Source organism: Thermobia domestica, chromosome 8 (assembly GCF_964235325.1).
Source record: "Thermobia domestica chromosome 8, izTheDome1.hap1.1, whole genome shotgun sequence".
Classification (NCBI taxonomy): domain Eukaryota; kingdom Metazoa; phylum Arthropoda; class Insecta; order Zygentoma; family Lepismatidae; genus Thermobia; species Thermobia domestica.
In genome coordinates this window covers 228,713,763-228,729,753 of record NC_137461.1, presented here as the reverse complement: position 1 = coordinate 228,729,753, position 15,991 = coordinate 228,713,763, and the positions used below count along the sequence as shown (strand labels likewise).

The window sequence follows — 15,991 nt, the reverse complement described above, 5'->3', positions numbered from 1 at the left end:
GTTACTGTTGAAGATATGATTCGCTTTTTCAGTCTCACGCTTCAAAATATCCATCCGTTCTTGCGAGCCCACATAGTCGCTCAAGTCATTCATGCGACCAAAGTGTTATATCACCTCGATGTCAAGGCGACTTATTCCGGTCAGACCGTCCATTTTCAAATCAATCCCGTCACAACCCAAGTTTAATCGTTTTTTACCATAGATAGGAGTCTTCTTATAACGTTACTCTACCTAAATATCCAGTCGTTATGTACCAGGAAAGATCTTCTCACTGCTCTTTTACGTGAACATCAGGTACATAGTTTTCTATTGAATGAGACTTTCCTGACACCGAAGCACTCTGTCTATTTTCCAGGTTATGATTTCACCCGCCACGATGGCCCTCCAGGGCAACGAGCAAACCGCGGAACGGCTATAGGGATCCAACATAAACTACTAAGTCGAATCATTACTTATAACTTTTCCGAACGTCTTCCGGAACATAATATCGTTACTATTTACTTTAAAGCCAGACCAATCACTGTAGCTACCATATATATTCGTCCCCATGTTCGCATACCAACTTGCTTCTTCACTTATCTGGATACTACCTTCCGCTATTATATTATCATGGCTGATATCAACTACCACAGCAGAAGTGATGCTGAGAAACGTGCATTTTCTAATTTTATCAACTCGCATACGAATAGCGAAATTTGCGCTATACCTAGAGAAACCCGTCCATCTTCAAATACCACTCCAGATGTGGTCATTGCGTCTTCTAGTATCATGCCGTATCTCGAGATCACTGTTCTTGATTCAATAGGTAGTGACCATGATCCTATCAAAGTAGACTTACAGTTTCCTACCGTCAAGAAACCACAACCGGAAGCTCTGTGTACCCAGCCAAATTTTGACCGAGCTAATTGGATAGAGTACCGGAGGGACTTAACGGATACGCTAGCTGGTGTTCCACTTCCAAACGATATCCCATCATTTGACGCTACGCTAAGCAAACTCACTACGAGCATTCAAACCGCCAGTGCACTCTCCATTCCTGTTACCACCAGAAATCTCTACAGGCCTAAATTACCCCCTCAGTACCTCTCCTTCATTTCCTTAGCCCGGACTGCATACAAGGAGTACCTACGCACTCGTGATGCTGTCACCCTACGTCTCCATCGCCAATATCTTCGAATGGTGCAAAATTACATCCGAGCGTATAAGAAACGTAACTGGATCAGAACTGTCAACACTTTAGCCACAGAAAGTCATCCAACACGTTACTGGAAACATTTCAATCGTCTTATTGGGAAAACCAGTGCACCTCACTATCCGCTAGTTGAGAACAATACTGCCTTGACCACAGATACAGAGAAAGCTAATGCTTTTGCCCGGATTCTTCAAACCACCTTTACACCAGAAGTCCCGCTTCGAGACAGGTCCAATCTCTATCAACGTGTTGCGAAGTACAGCAACCCTCATAATGGGTACCTAAGAATCAATATGGATCATACTCTGGACGATCAGAATCCATTGACTGCACCTATAACTCCACTAGACATTACCGAGGTCCTACACCACAAAAAGAACACTGCGCCTGGCTTCGATCGTATCACTTACCGTCACATTAAGGAAGGTCCAGCTCTTTTATTCCACATTTTGGCGTCGCTGTATACTTTCGTTCTCCGCACCGGCTATTACCCACCCGATTGGAAGGTTTCCAAAGTACTCATGTTTCTTAAGCCACATAAAGAAAAGTCAGACCCAGCATCATACAGGCCAATTCAACTGACGTCAACGTTAGGCAAAATATTTGAACGAATAATCGTTCGCAGACTTCATCACCACTTGTCAACCTATGATCTTTTGCCTACACACCAAGCCGGTTTTCGACCTAATCACAGCCTCCTTGATAATCTCTTACGTCTAGTTACTAATCTCACGAATCATTATAATAAAACAGCACCTTCCTGCTTACTTCTCTTCGACCTAGAAAAGGCGTTTGACCGAGTGTGGCACAATGGTCTTATCTATAAATTACATTTTTTTCGTCTTCCTGCGGCCTATCTTCGGATAGTGTATCATTTTCTCACCGACCGTCTTGCATATATTTCAATAAATAACAGTCTATCCTTTCCAATCTTTCCTTGCACTGGCGTCCCACAAGGTTCAGCTTTATCACCTTTATTATATATTATATTTGTTAGTGATCTACCTGTTATGCCAGAACCGATTTACACTTTCACCTTTGCGGATGATACTGCGCTGCTCGCTTGCTGTCAAACTATGCATCAAATCAATACTCATTTACAACGAGCCATTGATGCTTTCAGCAACTGGTGTAGTCGGTGGCAATTAAACTGTGACAAAACACAGGCGTTAGTCATCCTTCCGCATAAGAGGCGTAGTCGAGTGAGACGTAATCCATCTCTGCTTAATATTCAAGTCCAGGGTGTACCCATCCATGCAAGTACTACCGCTAAATATCTGGGAGTGATCTTTGATGCTAAATTAACCTGGAAACAACACCTTCTTTCAATCAAAGAGAAGGCCCAAAACCGTTTAAATCTATTGAAGCGCCTGGTCGGTACCACGTGGGGCTTACATGCTGACACATTGTTAAAAACGTATAGTGTTTTTCCGTCCGTGTCTCACACATGGCCACACTGCCTGGGTTAGCGCTGGAGATGAATTTTATAAACGGCTTCTTATCATCGAACGTCATGTGTTACGTCTAGCCTACCGCATCACCTTGCCTAGCCCTACTCGCCTTTTGTACGATAAGCTGACCTTTCCGCATATCATTCGACATCTTGAAGACCTCCGCTCTAGGTACATAGATAGAAAATGGACAACTCAGCATCACACCCTCCTAGAAACCATACACATTGATGCCAGTCTTTCCACTCCTCCTAAGTATGCTTATACACCTTTACAGCATCTACTTACAATCTATAGTCAGAAACATCCAGAGCATCCGGATCAACATTTCTTTCAATCATATCATCCACCAGAATTCAATCATCACGTTTATCCATCACTTGCACAGTAACTCTCATTCTAACAAGGGCTTCCCCATGTCGCTCATCAGTGTTGAGTAGCCCCAACACAGAAGATAACCTCATTTGTGACTACTAACACTGCCCTGTGAACGTGGCGTCCATGCACTTCATCTCATCATCATAACTTTACGACCACTCAGATTTCATAATATTCCTTCCTTGTTTGTTTTCATTGCTATTTTCAAACATGATTATTGCAGTCTTATTTTGATATTACTTAGGCTCTGTGTATTTATCATTGTGTCTCCTGCCATGATTACAACAACAATAATAATTCACCTATATGTATGAATAAAGTGAGCTTCTTTATTATTGTTGTTAGAAAACCTCACAGCCCATACATGTGTTCCACTTATCACTGAAATTAAATTTAAGTCCCTCCCGAAGAGACGACGTTATCGTCTGCGGAAAACAGTAAAAAAAGCGCTCTTAATTGAACTGGCCACCTGGAATCTCTAACCAGGTAAAAAAAAAATAGGGTATCCGTAGCTGGCGGAGAAAAATAACCGAGTCACTTAGGTATTCCATCCCCATTGGTTTATCTTAGTCGCGAACATCTTATACGGTTGGATTACTTGGCTCTTTGAGTTCAAGGAAACAACCGTCGAATTGATTTTAAGCCTCCACGGAGGCTACCACCAACTTCATCTTACATGTTGACGACCTTGCTATTTCTTTTGGTTTCACGATTTATTTTGTTACTCTCCTCTTCGGAGGACGAGACAAGCGAAATTAGTTGACGACTTAGGCATCTCTACTGGTTACCGATTACTTTTGGTGCTTCCTCTTCGGAGGAAGCAGATTAGTAACCTACAAACTTAGAGCATTGCTCTAAGAACAAACCATTTAAAAGTTACACCACTACCCTCCTTTGTCTTAAGCTGGCGCCATCTCCTACTTTAAGAATAAAAATGGTCTCTCAGAAGACACCAGTGAAATCTGAGAAAAAGGCCCAATCATCCAAGATTCCTAATACCAGGGGCAAAATAATAAGATCAACATATAAACCAGAAGACTTCCTTGTTCCTTTAGGTAAAAACAAGCAAACGACCGCTCCAGCTAAGTCAAAATTGAAAGCACCTACAGTTAAACAGGCAAGTAATTCGCAGTCATCAACGTCGAATAACACTGAAGACATGGATTTCACAGTAGTGGGAACACTTAAGCGGCGTAGGTCTTCTTTGGAAAATCTCAACAACGCTGAAAAACTATTTAATAGCACTCAAGAATATCCACCTCTTCCTACTAGCAATAAGTTCGCTGTTTTATCATCCGAACAAACAGACAATACTAGTGTCAGTAACAACACTGCGCCGACTAACAAGCCCTCCAGTTTCAAGCCTCCTCCAATTTTCATATACGGAATTACAAACACATATACCTTTATAAAGACCTTGTCCCGAGCATTGAAGGAGCCTCCCTTAGCACAGCCCAACAAGGAGCGCATTCGACTTCAAGCAGCTAACAAAGATGATTACAACTCTATCAAGACGTATTGCGAACAAACTAAGACTGAATATGCTACAGGAATAGCAAAAAATGAAAGGCCCATTAAGGTAGTTGTCCGAAAACTACCTATTGACACAGATTTAGACGACCTAAAGGAAGAATTCTCCCGACTGGGCTATAAAGCAACCAGCGTCCACCAAATGCCTCGTAAAAACAAGACGGATGACAAGAAAATAATGATGCCACTGTTCTTGGTTGCTTTAGAACGAACTGCAGCAGTTAAAGAAATATACGCTATAAAGAACTTGCTTCACTACCGGGTTCAAATTGAACCTTACAAGCCTCCCTCAGTCTTGCAATGTTACAGATGTCAACGCTTGGGGCATTCGCAAGACACCTGCCAAGCCCACCCGAGGTGTCTCAAATGTGGGCAATCACATTTTACCCAGTCATGTAACAAACCAGACACATCCACACCCGCCACCTGCGCAAACTGTTAGGGAGATCACCCAGCAAATTACCGTGGCTGTCCGGTATTTAAATCCTACTCAGAAGCTCTCAAATTGCCGGTGCAACAACCGAACAAACACCCAAGTATACCTAAGAAAAATTTCCACACACCATCCTCAGAGAAAACTTCCATTCCCACTGCTGATAATATAAAATCCGTGACTAGGGATAACAATAATGTTGAAGCTCCCACTTCTTCTCACACCCAACCAGTTACTGCCGTCCAACAAGAGAACTCTAACGAAGATGTTGACTTAAAATCAGTTCTTTCCTTTCTCAAGGGCTTACAATTCCGTAAAATACTTACACACATTAAACGTGGTATCACACGTTTTCGACAAGCTGCAGACTCAGCTTCCAAGGCTGCAGCAGTAATCGAAACAATAGCGGAAATGGTTGACGATGGCTGTTTCTAAATCCGGCGTCCTACACCACACACTTATACTTGCTACGTGGAATGCAGATGGTCTTGAGGGGCAGAAACAAACGCTTCTTCGCTTTCTAATAAAGCATAGAGTTGATGTCATGTTCATCCAAGAAACACATTTTACTGCTCGCATCACTTCTTGGCGCCTATCTAATTACATTGTATACAGACAGGACAGAGTGGGTAGACAGAAAGGAGGATTGCTGCTCATCATCAAAAAGTCATTACCAGTAAGTTCGCTTACAATACCACCACTACTTACTTTAGAGGCACTTGCTGTTGAGCTAATAACTCCAGGAGTTCCATTAGTACTGGTCACTGGTTATAGGTCTCCGGCCACACACTTAGAACCGACTGACTTCGACATCATCGCAAATTTAGGGCCTCAAGTTATCTTAGCTGGTGACCTTAACGCAAAGCATGGAGAATGGAACTCCATTATTCCAAACACTGCTGGAGACGCTTTACATCAATACCTCCTCACGTCCAACTTTATCATCAGTGCTCCACCAGATCCAACTCATTATCCAAAATCCGGCGGCCAACCTGACGTGCTTGACGTTGCTCTTTGCAAAAACGTATTCTTTAGTATTCATCCATATGTTCTCTCGGACCTAGACTCAGATCACGATCCAGTCATTTTTCATGTCTCCCACCGTAGCATCGCCCACACTGCTCCTATTCTTAAACACATAGAAACTGATTGGGATTTGTTTAAACAAGAATTAAACACACTGGTCGATCTAAGAAATCGGCCCGCCACCATTCAGGACATCGATCAGGCAGTTTCTCATATCACAATAGCACTTCGTACAGCAGAGGCAGAAAGCTCCACTACTACAATATCTCCAGCGCAAACAGTTCAATGCGACAGTCTACATCTGCAACTCTATATTCATTTAAAACGTTGAGCTAGACGTCGCTGGCAGCACACACTTCATCCAGCCTACAAGACACTGTGGAATAAACTGCGTGCAAAGATCAAGATGCTGACTCAGCGACAAAATCAACAGTACTGGGAAGATACTTTTCACAACCTCACAGTAAATGATCGTGAAATTTGGACATACTCTAAATCCTTCCAACGGGCTACTAATGCTTCCAGAGCTAGAGTCCTCCAAGGACCACAAGAACTGACTCAAGACCCTCAGTTGCAAGCAGCTACTTTCGCTGACTCTCTGCAAGCACAGTTCCAGCCCAATAGAGGCCAACTCGATCCTTATTTCTACCAGCACATTAGAACTACCTTATATAGTATACGAACTCAAAACCCTACACATGGCATCAACCCAGTTACACCTCGGGAAATAGAAAAACACATCAAATGTCTACCGACAAAGACAGCATCTGGACCTGATGGGATTTGACCTGAGATTATGAAACATCCAACTCGAAAATTACTGGTCTTTTTGGCATATTTATTTAATGCCATCTTTCAAATATGCTACTTCCCAAAGACCTGGAAGGAAGCTCGTATCATCACCATCCCTAAACCCGGAAAGAATCCGCTGCTTCCGGAAAACTATAGGCCGATAAGTTTTCTGTCACACTTAAGTAAATTATTTGAACGTGTGTTCCTCTGGAGGTTGAAACAACATGTCGCCAACAGTGATCTTCTACCCTTCCATCAGTTTGGGTTTCGTGCTGAACATAGCACTACTACCCAACTCGTACGAGTAGTTGATCACTTAACAGTGGCTTTCAATAGAAAACACCACACTCTTGGAGTATACATGGATGTCAAAAGCATTTGATAAAGTATTATTATACAAGTTAGCTGGATTATTATACAAGCTATACACTCAAGGTTTTCCGGATCGTTTTCTGCATTTACTTCGTTCTTATCTCATTGGCAGAACATTTCATGTGTCGGTTGATGGTGTCAAATCCTCGTCTAGGCCAATTAAAGCAGGTGTCCCACAAGGCGATGTACTTTCACCGCTTTTATATAATCTCTATACAGCAGATCTTCCGACTTTACCAAACTGCTTTTTCGCAACGTATGCCGATGATACCGCCTTTTTCACAACAAGTAGTTCACTTGCACAATGCTACATCTATATGCAACGTCAACTAGACAGTTTTCAGGAATGGGCCAGGCGCTGGAGAATTGAAGTAAATGCCGACAAAAGTTGCGCTGTCATCCACAGTAGAAGACGCATCCGCGTCCCTCGAAATCTAATATATGAGAACGCACACATTCCTCACGCCACGCATGCGAAATATTTGGGTGTGACATTAGATCATGGGCTCACGTTCGAACCACATATCAAAGATATAAAGCAACGAGCATTACGGAAAATCTCGGCATTGTACCCCATTTTTCGCTGCAGTTCAATCTCTCATGAGGTTCGCGTGCACATATTTAAGATGATAGTCCTGTCCACACTTTCTTATGCATGTCCTGCCTGGCAACATGCTTCTAATAGCCATCTTCAAACACTCGAAAGTGTGCAAACGAGAGCCGGTCGCATCATCACTGGTCACGACAGATATACACGCAACAGACAAATTCTGGAAGATTTAGAGCTGCCTCCTGTTAGAGAAGTACTACGGCATCTCCATCATAAGTTCTGGCATACTTTACCAATACATGTTAATCCAGCTATAGCCACCATCGGCACCGAATACGCTCTACGGAATGTTCATCGCACGCCACGCATTTAATATCTTTCCATAGCTCGTAATAACAATATCAGCTACTCTGCGACAGTTGCAGATGTAGACTTTCAGACATAACAAAACAATAGTAATACCCAACTAGCCACGTGCACATCTATATATATTCTTTATGCCATCTTACTCATGGAGTCAGGGGCTTCGGCCCGATAATCTTCACAAAACTCCAACATTACCGTGACCGTGCTCTTAATTGGTACTGTCGCATTTTAATAGATAGATTATTCCTGTTACATTACCTATACCTGTAAAAATTCAGAAGTTTACTCAATACCTTCACATTTCATAAATACAGTATACTCCGAAAATTTATTTTGTTAAGATCAATTACAAGTAGTTCTGTGTTGTGAACTCCTTTTACTATATTTCGTTGGGTATAACCATTGATTAAAAAACCTAAATGATATATATAGGGCAGGGATGCAAATAAGCAACACAATTTTACTCGACCAAGAAAAAAGCTACTAGCTCACATCCCACAATAGAAATTATTTACTTACCTTCGGTATGATATCAAATAGTAATCCGCACCGATGAACCACTGCCCCGGGCGAATGGGCGAGTGTTTATTTGCATCCCTGATATAGGGTGTTTCAAAACAATACCAAGAAATCCTTATTTCAAGCCGAGCCAAGGAATCCTTATTTCACGTAAGCCAAGTACATAAATTTACGAAACGAGACAAGAAAGATTCCTTCAAGAATCATGAAGAGACTTTTACGATATCTAAGAGCCAAGCCCAGCCAAGGAATCCTTATTTCACGTAAGCCAAGTACATAAATTTACGAAACGAGACGAGAAAGATTCCTTCAAGAATCATGAAGAGATTTTTACGATATCTACGAGCCGAGCCGAGCCAAGGAATCCTTATTTCACGTAAGCCAAGTACATAAATTTACGAAACGAAACGAGAAAGATTCTTTCAAGAATCATGAAGAGACTTTTACGATATCTACGAGCCAAGCCGAGCCAAGGAATCCTTACTTCAAGTAAGCCAAGTACATACATTTACGAAACGAGACGAGAAAGATTCCTTCAAGAATCATGAAGGGACTTTTACGAAATCTACGAGCCAAGCCGAGCCAAGGAATCCTTATTTCTCATAAGCCAAGTATATAAATTTACGAAACGAGACAAGAAAGATTCCTTCAAGAATCATGAAGAGACTTTTACGATATCTACGAGCCAAGCCGAGCCAAGGAATCCTTATTTTACGTAAACCAAGTACATAAATTTACGAAACGAGACGAGAAAGATTTCTTCAAGAATCATGAAAAGACTTTTACGAAATCTACGAGCCAAGCCGAGCCAAGGAATCCTTATTTTACGTAAGCCAAGTATATAAATTTATGAAACGAGACGAGAAAGACTTCTTCAAGAATCATGAAGAGACTTTTACGATATCTACGAGCCAAGCCGAGCCAAGGAATCCTTATTTCACGTAAGCCAAGTACATACATTTACGAAACGAGACAAGAAAGATTCCTTCAAGAATCATGAAGAGACTTTTACGATATCTACGAGTCAAACCGAGCCAAGGAATCCTTATTTCACGTAAGCCAAGTACATAAATTTACGAAACGAGACGAGAAAGATTTCTTCAAGAATCATGAAGAGACTTTTACGAAATCTACGAGCCGAGCCGAGCCAAGGAATCCTTATTTCTCATAAGCCAAGTATATAAATTTATGAAACGAGACGAGAAAGACTTCTTCAAGAATCATGAAGAGACTTTTACGATATCTACGAGCCAAGCCGAGCCAAGGAATCCTTATTTCACGTAAGCCAAGTACATAAATTTACGAAACGAGACAAGAAAGATTCCTTCAAGAATCATGAAGAGATTTTTACGATATCTAAGAGCCAAGCCGAGCCAAGGAATCCTTACTTCACGTAAGCCAAGTACATACATTTACGAAATGAGACGAGAAAGATTCCTTCAAGAATCATGAAGGGACTTTTACGAAATCTACGAGCCGAGCCGAGCCAAGGAATCCTTATTTCTCATAAGCCAAGTATATAAATTTATGAAACGAGACGAGAAAGACTTCTTCAAGAATCATGAAGGACTTTTACGAAAGGGTCTTTCCTAATAAGATAGTGAAATCAGCCCTTGATCCAAATTGGGTCGATATTGACCCAAAAGGTTACCCTTGAACTAAAACTACCTCAAAAATTTTTGACCCTCCACCCCCTCCCCTTACCGAATTATTGTATCATACAGCTCAAAATTCAATATTTTTTAATTTTGGTGGGGTGATCGAAAAAATTTTAAGGTTTCACAGATTGTAGATACTGTTTAGACGTAAATGTGCAATTTTTTCAAAACCATCGATGCGTATTTTTTTTTTTTTTTTGCGTGTTGAAAATTTCAAAAAATGTAGGAAAAAATTGGGGGGGGGGGACACGTCGCTGATTTTTTGGTTAAAAATTTGTTATACCCTTAAGTACAACATATATTTTTTCGGGGCCTAAAAATGATGGCAACATTGTCAAAAATAAATAAAACTGAAAACAAACGTGTTTTTTGCAGTTTTTCCACCATTTTATTGCCCTGAAGGTGAGTGCCTCTTCAAACAATCCTTTGCCAAAGTTGACAATTTTCCTTTCTTTTGCGTCCCTTCCGCTTGTGTTGTTCTTCGGCTGCTTCCATTGGGACCATTTCGGAATAGAAACACCAAATATATCTCCGTAACAGTGCTTCAACTTCAACCACTTTGCACAAAAAAATTACACTCAGCTCACGGTAGAGCGCGCTACCGGTAGAGAGCGCCACTGTGTGCGACCAGTGAAGCAAGTACTCATAGATACGTTCAGCCGATGCGAGGTTTTTGAGCCCGAAAAAACACGTTTGTTTTCAGTTTTATTTATTTTTGACAATGTTGCCATCACTTTCAGGTCTCGAAAAAATATATGCTGTACCTAAGAGTATAACAAATTTTTAACCAAAAAATCAGCGACGTCTCTCCCCCCCTCAATTTTTTTCTACTTTTTTTTGAAATTTTCAACACGCAAAAAAATAAAGAAAATACGCGTCGATGATTTTGAAAAAAATTGCACATTTACATCTAAATAGTATCTACAATCTGTGAAACTTTCAAAATTTTTGATCACCCCCACCAAAATTTAAAAATATTGAATTTTGAGCATGTATGATACGATAATTCGGTAAAGGGAAGGGGTGGAGGGTCAAAAATTTTTTTGAGGTAGTTTTAGGTCAAGGGTAACCTTTTGGGTCAATAGCGACCCAATTTGGATCAAGGGCCAATTTCACTATCTTACTAGGAAAGACCCTTTACGAGCCGAACCGAGTCGAGTCAAGGAAACCTTATTTCTCATAAGCCAAGTGCATAAATTTACTAAACGAAACTATAAAGATTCTTTCAAGAATCAAGAAGGGACTTTTACCAAATTTACGAGCCGATTCGAGTCAAGGAAACCTTATTTCCCATAAGCCAAGTACATAAATTTACGAAACGAGACGAGAAAGATTTTTCAAGAATCATCAAGGAACTTTTAGAAAATCTACGAGCCGGGCCGAGCCAAGGAAACCTTATTTCTCATCTCATCGTCTCGTTGACAATAATAGTGAGAAATGAATTGTGATATCTTCTTGGTTCTCCGAAGTTTTATTGAAAGTCCTTTTAATCCCAATATTAGCAGTAGGACAAAGCGCAAAATCTTTATCTTACGTGTTTGATATTTGCATAATTCTTACAGCAAAAATAAGGACAAATGATACAACCACGGTTTAGAAGTTGTATGAACTTCTCAGACACCATAATGAAAACAAACCTTTTCGGTTGTTCCAAGATTTTATGATCAAAGAATTGTAGAGGCTACAACTAACCCTAAGAAACTGAAAGAAAATGACACAAGGAATCAATCTTCCTATTCGACTTCTATTTCCTCAAATTAACTGCCTCAGTCTTATGCAACCCGCATATCGTTGGAGTGTTGCGGGTACACAAGCAACTTCGCCCTAATCTAAACACACAGCCGGGTCAATGCAAAGTTTGGGAGTTTCGTAATGATATACCAAGATCCTAGCATTCCATAAAGGCGAAAGGATAAAAAGTGTTTTCAAATTGAAGACCGCCATTTTTAGGATAACAAATAATTGCCAAAGCCAACTAAGTTTCTATAATTAGAGCAATGGTTTAAAATTAACTTATTTTTAACGACACGGTGTGCACTTGCAGAATGACAACGAAACAATCGCATGGCAATAGGGATCCCTACAGACCAGTGGCGCCCAAAGAAAATTTTCTAGGGGGGCATCTCCATAGTTGCTACATTACGTCTGCTGGTATTTAATATACGTGGTTTGCTATATTACGTATACATTTTCGTGGACTAGGGGGGCACACCCTGCTCCCCTTCGGGCGCCCCTGCCACAGACAGATAGATAATCCATACATGCATCCTTTATCTGTAGAGATCTCTGTATTTGGGCGGCGGTGCGCTCGCATCTGTACGTCATTGAATTTATCGGGTGAGATTTTCTGTCTTATCTTTTGACTCGACAGTGATATATTTCGGTATCCGGGAGATATTCGGCACTATATCAGTGCCTTCCCCGCTATTTGGATGCCTCTCACAGAAAAACGGTGCCACTTTCGACTCATTTTCAATAGGCATTTTCTACTATATAGTAGTGATGTTAAACTTACAATAATTCCATTTAAATCATCCAATAAAATTATTTGATTAACTATATTCAAATAATTTATTCGAATACATACGTAATTATGAAAATAAAGAGCGCTGTTCAACACTATTTTTTAAATTCTCTATTTTACTCAAATTGCTTGGTGGCTGCTTGCCTTAAGCACTTCGGGCTTCGAACCAGGAAACAGTATTATGACAATTCAATGACTGAATTTTATCTCTATAAATTCTGTAAGCCACCTTATTATACTCTAGTTTCGAAATATAAATTACATTTTATTCACGAAAGAAATACAGTATCATTTCGGGCGTTACCCCATGTATTTGTGGAAATCAAGTATACACGAAATTTCTGTCACTTCCAGACTTTCTTTCCGTATTTTATCCTCTTATCTTATTCCGTACTCTACAGCACAATATAGTAACTGCATCATAAATTGAAAGATCTTACTTAATGTATCATTACATGACACTTGGAAATTTCTACATCATAAGCTTAAGTCATTTCAAAATAATCAAATTTCATGACCATGGAATTTCTAAGTCATCAACATTATTTTAGATGTTCTGTGCAAACTGAAAGAACTTCTATGCACCATGGCTTTCAGCTAACCTGTTCATCTCGATGTATCAATGTTCTATTTTAATGTCGTAAACCAACTATAGCCTATTTCGTCCTCTTCCTTTTCTCCTTCCATTTTACATTTTTACACCTCCCTAATGACAGATTTCCTTCTCAACCAACGTTTCAACTAGTTTTTCTTCCTCTTTTCAATTACATCTAGAATTATTCTTTTCTCTCTTGCCGTTTTAACACTTCGAGATTTGTTTTCCGTTGAACCAAGCCTCCCAATTCTTCTTCACACCCACATTTTGAAACCCTAAAGTTTGTTTTCATCGCCTTCGCGTAAAACCATATGTTCCTACCTCAAAGACTACAATATTCCATACGAAACATTTTATCAGTTACCTTCTCAGCTGTTAATCCTAACTGATAATTTATGTCAACGATTATATTTTCACTGCAGTTCAAAACATACAGACGTGAACTTTATTTTCTCCTGAAATATTAAACTTTACATTTGCGAAAGACAACAGTAATACAAATTTGTTCCTATCTTAAATAGGAGTACGACTCTTCCATGAATATAACACATCCATGTTGTTTTAGAAACTGTATTCCATTCGTCGAACCCTGTATTTACGAGATCCATGTTTTATCAGATGTTTTATCATATCTTAGCGAAACTCCTATACATTGAAGTAATATGTATTGAATTATAATTTAACCGAAAAAAACTACTTACCTCCGGAAAACAATGAACATTCTTTTGGCTCGTTCACAAGATTCAAAGATAGTTCTGAAAAGCATATAAAAGTACATTTTTAATAATCTGAAAATATTATTTTAAATATCCAATTTCTTTACAAATAAATAATTTCCATAAAATATAAAATAACAAATATTGCTTTTTGCAAATTTGAAATAGAAGGAAACGGAGGAAATAAAGATAGTTTAGGCTCAATATTGAATACTAAAACCGGTGGATTGTATATTTGAAGACAAGGGCTCCAAATGTCGTCAAAGAAAAAGTTACAGAACAAATACTGCTACAGTGATGATGAATTCTGAACTTTATCCAGTACTCAGAATTGAAGCATAGAGATGGTTATCACTACCAGCTTCACACAGACAGGTAGTCAAGCTACATCAAACACATAGGACAGGCTGATCGACAAAGGAAGTCCGCAAATGACAATTTGAAATATGTCAGCAACATTAAAAGACAATAGTAAAAAGGTAAGTAGGACCAACTTTTACGGGCCAATCAGGCCCTATCAGTACCAAGGATGAAAAATACGCATAGACTTTAGTGAAATTCACATGTTGGGATACGAAGACACATTAATTAAATGGTTTTGTTTAATGCATGTATATCAGAGAAATGAACTACATGAACTATGGACACACGGAAATGAGCAGCCCACATCGCAAGTAGTGTAGTGGGCATGAGAAATATTTCTACCAGCTGGTCTCCAAGTATTTTACTACAGAATAGGATGATAAAAGTTTCATCACTTTCATGGTCATTCTTCAGTATTTTGACAGGGATGAAACGGGTAATCTCAAACAGTCTGTGTAAACCTGGTTATTTCTGTACAACTTACAGACCAAAACAAAGAAGAGTCGAAATGTTTACGAACTTCCTCACCAAAAAATTCCGAATGCGAGAGTCCGTTCGTGTATTTAGAAAAGGATATCAAAATCACGCAAGCCTATTACAAAAAGCTATTCAATAATACTTTTAATATTTATTTTTGAGTTTTACTTTCCACAGTGTACAGTCTTACACAGTTTAGGCTAAATGAGATGACAAGAAATGACCACTGATAATAAAATAGTAAGAGACAATTCATAACACCAATAAAGTGGGCGGAACTCGAAAACTCAAGCCCATGATAGACGAAGCTGTTGCGGATATGATGCGGAGCTGCTACAAAAAAAAAAAAGTCGGAGATCGTTCTTGAAAAGAAGTTCTTTTTGCAAAATATATACAGATGGTGATCAGAAAAATGGAAACACCTGCAGTTCGCAACACGTCAGATGTATGGGTTGGCAGTGGTGTCGTGGCGCCCGCAGCGCCGGACCGCTGGTGGCGGTGTGTTAGGTTGGTCTCCATACTACGTCAGGCTCACTGGAACAGCAGTGTCCAGTGGCTGCAGCAGATGGAGGTAGTGTAAAATGGGAGACCTCTCAGAGTTTCAAAGAGAGCAAATTGTTGGTGCGCGGTTATGTGGAGTGAGTGTGACGGCAGTGAATACTGTGTTAGGTGTGTCGCGTGGGACAGTGTCGAAGGTGATGACGGCCTACACAACACACGGGAAAACCACATCGGGGAAGCGGAACAGTGGGCGGAAGAAAATCATGAGTGACAGGTCACGCCGGGTATTAAAGCGCACTGTCACGCAGAACCGTCGTGTCACTGCGGAGCAAGTGACGGAGGAACTCAATCAGCACCTCCCCCACCCTCTTTCGACAATCACAGTCCGCCGCGAATTACATGACATGAACTTACGGGGTCGTGTTGCACGGGCTAAACCGCTCATCAGGGATCATAACGCTTTCACACGTGGCAAATGGTGCCGCGACCATGCAACTTGGACCGTTGAGGACTGGAAACGTGTGAGATGGTTGGATGAGTCATCCTTC

The 15,991-nt window shown here is 40.2% G+C and overlaps 1 protein-coding gene across 2 annotated transcripts in view; it reads right to left on the bottom strand.

Annotated features, from left to right (window-relative positions):
* LOC145693464 (uncharacterized) overlaps positions 1–15,991 on the bottom strand; it is a 622,508-nt gene that overhangs the window by 550,453 nt on the left and 56,064 nt on the right. For both annotated transcript variants that reach the window (XM_081769494.1, XM_081769493.1), the window contains exon 2: positions 14,088–14,141. The gene's annotated coding sequence lies outside the window, so the exon portion shown is untranslated. The remainder of the gene's footprint in view (positions 1–14,087; positions 14,142–15,991) is intronic.